The sequence below is a fragment of the Portunus trituberculatus genome, chromosome 2 (assembly GCF_017591435.1).
Source record: "Portunus trituberculatus isolate SZX2019 chromosome 2, ASM1759143v1, whole genome shotgun sequence".
NCBI lineage: Eukaryota > Metazoa > Arthropoda > Malacostraca > Decapoda > Portunidae > Portunus > Portunus trituberculatus.
Window position 1 is genome coordinate 3738219 of NC_059256.1, and position 4185 is coordinate 3742403.

General features: G+C 33.6%; 1 protein-coding gene across 1 annotated transcript in view; it reads right to left on the reverse strand.

Moving 5' to 3' along the window:
* The window catches only part of LOC123502766 (zinc finger protein 2-like), an 8505-nt gene extending 8355 nt beyond the window's left edge, over positions 1 to 150 (reverse strand). Inside the window, exon 1 of the mRNA XM_045252018.1 lies at positions 1 to 150. This exon is cut by the window's left edge and continues 39 nt beyond it. The gene's annotated coding sequence lies outside the window, so the exon portion shown is untranslated.
* Between the last annotated feature and the right edge of the window lie 4035 nt (positions 151 to 4185).

The following is a 4185-nucleotide window of genomic DNA, read 5'->3' on the forward strand; positions in this document are numbered from 1 at the left end:
AGAAAGAGCCTGAAGGGTGGTTCTGTGGGGGGCTGGTTGACAACACTGTGTTCCTGTGGCTGTGACATGCTGGCGGGTGAGGGTTGTGGTCTGTGGGGGCTGTGACGCGGTGACACGGGCGGGAAGCTGCGATTCTGCCTTTCCAACGGGGCGTTCATGTTTCTTCATTTATTTTCTACCTTGTTTTCTTGATTTTATTCTCGTTTTTTCGTTTTTCAGTTTAGTTTTATTTTTGTTATCTTTCTATTATTTTTTTTTCTCGTAAGCTTCTAAAGGGTCGTTGATAATTCTTCTTTTATTTCTATCTTGCTTTATTTTTTGTTCTCGTTTTCTCGTTTTCTCAGTTTAGTTTTATTTTTGTTATCTTTCTATTTTTTTTTTTCTCGTAAGCTTCTAAAGGGTCGTTGATAATTCTTCTTTTATTTCTATCTTGCTTTTTTTTTTGTTCTCGTTTTCTCGTTTTCTAATTTTATTCTTATTTTTTTTTCTTCTTTTCTTTCTCTTATTTTTTTTTTCTTCTGTGCTTTTCAACAAGGCGTCCATTTTTTTTCGCTTTTATTTTTATCTTGCTTTTTTCATTTTTTTATTTTTTTTTCCTCTCATTTTCTTTTTGTGGTTTTCTTTGGCCTCTCTCTCTCTCTCTCTCTCTCTCTCTCTCACACGGGCGGAAAGCTGCCATTTCTGTCTTTACAACGGTGCGTCCAGATTTCTCTTCTATTTCTACCTTGCTTTCTTGATTTCATTTTCATTTTTCTCGTTTTTTTGGCCGAGTTTTATTATTTTTTTTTTCATCTCTTTGTTTGTCTCTTAATCTTTCTTTCTATGTCTTTCTCTAATTTTCCATTTTTTGTGTTTTGTTTTGTTTTCCTTCATTCACTTTTTTCTTTCTTTTTTTTCCTTTTCTCATTCATTTTTCCATTTCTTTTTTATATTTTCTCTATTTTTTTCTTTTATATTTTTTTTCAGTTTCACCAAAATTTTCCGAGTTTTTTTTTTTATTTGTTTCATAATATTAATTTTCTCATTTTCTTTGGTTTAGTTTGATTTTTTTTCCCATCTTTTTGTTTTTCTCTTAATCTTTCTTCCTGTGCTTTACTGAAATTTTCTTTTATTTTTTTATTTTCCTTCATTCCCTTTCTTTCTTTCCTTTTCCTTTTTTTTTTTTTTTTTCTATATTTTCTCCATTTCTCTTAATTTTTTTCCATCTATTTTGCTTTTTCTATTTTTCAACTTTTTTTTATTTTCCTTCATTCACTTTTCTTTCTTTTTCTTTTTTTTTTGTGTTTTTTTCAATTTTTAAGATTAATTTTTATTTATTTTGTCATTTCGGTTTTCCTTTCAAAAATTTTTCTCTTCTCAAAAAAATCTATTTCCTTAATTTCTTTCGTGTTTTTTTTTTTTATTTTCTTTCTTTCTCATCTATTTCTTATTTTATTTTCATTTTTCATTTCAATTTATTTATTCATTTTCTTCCATTTCCTTTTCATTTCATGTTTTCTTTTTTTTTTCTTTCTTTTCTTTTTTTTTTTATTTTCATTTTTTTCATTTCAATTTATTTATTTTCATTTTCTTTTTCTTCTTTTTTTTCATTTATTTTCTTTCGTCTCTTCATTTTCTCAGTTTATTATTTTTTCAATTTCGTTTTTCCTCAAAATTTTCTTCTTCACTTTCTAAAAAATGCTTTCTTTTTTTTTTTTTTTCTTTTTCGTATCCTTCGTTTATTGATTTTATTTATTTATTTTTTTCTTTTCTTTTGTTTTATTCCAAAATTTATGCTTTTTTTTTTTCCTCTCGCATTTCTCTTCCTTTCTTTTTCTCTCTCTTTTTTTTCTGTCTCCTTTTTAATTTTTTTTTTCTCATTGTTTTTTTTCCCTAAATTTATTCCTTTTTTTGTAAATTTCCCCGTTTTCTTTCTTTCTCTTTAAATTTGTTGCTTTTTCCTCGTTTATTTTACTATTCCTTCTTTCATTCCCAGCCTATTTCTTATAATTTAGTATCTTATTTCTTTCTTCCTTCATTTCTTCCCTTCTTCCTTTCATGTCTTCCTTTTCCTTCCCTCTCATTCATTCTTCATTCTCTTGTTTTTTTTTCTCTCTCTCTCTTTTCTGGAATTAAAAATGTACGAACACCGATTTAGCGACTTTCTACGTAGATATTTTGTAATTCTGAGTACATTTAAGGCGCCTCTCACCTGTAGCTGTGTGTTTCATTAACTAATCACTAACACAACATTTGGGAACAATATACACGTGTCTAGGGATATTTTGTCATTCTGAGTATATTTAAGGCATCTCTCACCTGTAGCTGTGTGTTTCATTAACTAATCACTAACACAACATTCAGAAATTTTTACTATTTCACTTTCAACTTTTAATTTTTGCTTCTTTCAATCTTTTTTATTTTTTTATTTTTGTATCTTTTTTTGTTAAATTTTTCTTTTTCTTTCTTTTCTTCAATTCTATCCACATATATCGACTTGTTTCCTCCGCTTCGTCACGCTTTATGCTTCGCTGTTCACTATAATCTAAATATACATCACGTCATGTACATGTGACTTACTGAGCGCCATCCTCTTTCATTCAGTGAGTGGGCTAATTGGACCGAACCACTATTTCAATACCCTATCTAAACCTTAATTAAGCAAGGAATGACAAGCCAGGCCAACCCACACTCCCCATTTCACGCCACACACACACACACACACACACACACTTGTCCACCAACTGTCGCTTACCTCAGCACACGTCAGGCCACCAGTGTGCTCGCTACACCTGGGAACAATGCTAAGGTTGGTGAATATTGACGAGGGGACACACTGGAGGGCAGGAGGATGTCTCTCTACTGACGTCACTCATGCACAAACACTTCTCACACCGATACTTCATTACTTCCGCTGAAAAGTTGACTCATTCTGATCTTACAGGAATAAGAATACTTCACTACGTTCACCTATATCCACCATTGTCTTGTTTTGAGGTGATGAAACAATAATTGAGGCAAAATACGGGCGGTCTTCTCCACGGAGGCCGGCCACTCAGGCGTTCCCGCAACCTGTTGAAGTCTGCTGGTTCAGCTATTGTCTGAACTCCATTATTTCGTCTCTGTACTACGATTTTTGTGTCTCTGTGAGTGATTGGTGGTGTATGAAGTGCGTTGCTCGCCTGTGTTCGGTAAGCATGTGGCGTTTAGTGGTGTTTTATGGCGCAGGTACGAGGTGACTTAACGGTTGAAATTTACGATTTGCCATTTTGGAGTTTTTTATTTGAAGCTATAACTGGCTCTTTGTGGCTTTAAAGAATTGCGCTTGTTCGTTTAAGTGTGAAATAAACCCATTCAGTCCAATACCAACATTCTGAAATGGTGTTTATTCCTGCTAAATGTATATTTTATATTTTTTATTCTATTTGTTTACGTTTCTGCTTCACTAGTTAGCTCGTTCCAGAATGCCTTACAAGATTGTTCAGACTCTGCAAAGTGTTTTGAAATACTCGCCAAGTGACAATGGCTACACTTTACAACAGTTTTCAATGAATTTGGATTTCAACGCTATTTTTTACAATAATATCATTACATTCGTTCACTTCTGGTACTGGGTAGATGTTGGAGGCCTGAAAAGATTGCTCATATTGTCTAATATTTTTTGAAAGAAGTAAAAAGTCGAAATGGATGGACGTTTTAGCCGTTTCAAGGTGAAAATATTTTTATACTTTTAACAAAGTTATTTAAAAAAAAATTTCTTAAACTAGTTAGCCTGGAGATGTTTTGATATTGTAGAAATTAGTTTAAGTATCTAACAAGTCATAATATATCAACCATTCGGATCCAGCTTTATTTTTTCTATAAGTCGATTTTGAAATGAGTTCCGTTACGTACGTAAAATCATCAACGGTCACCAGCCCGCCCGGCCAGGGGTGTGACGTCATCAAGTGGGCGGGGCTGGCTCAGGCGTCGTCTGCCGCCTGCCTGCCGCCTGTGTTTGGCTAATATTTGTCACACTTGGCATTGTTTTCCAGTCACTGGTGACGCTAGATGAAGAGCCACATGACTATGCTTGGCTACCATCTATTCAAATACAAGTGTCATCGGCAGGTGTTTGTGTGGCGAGGGTTTGAGTGAGGCAGAATGGTGATGGAGGTGGTGGGCCCGGCGGTACATACACAGACACTAGCGTCACTTCACCGTCCT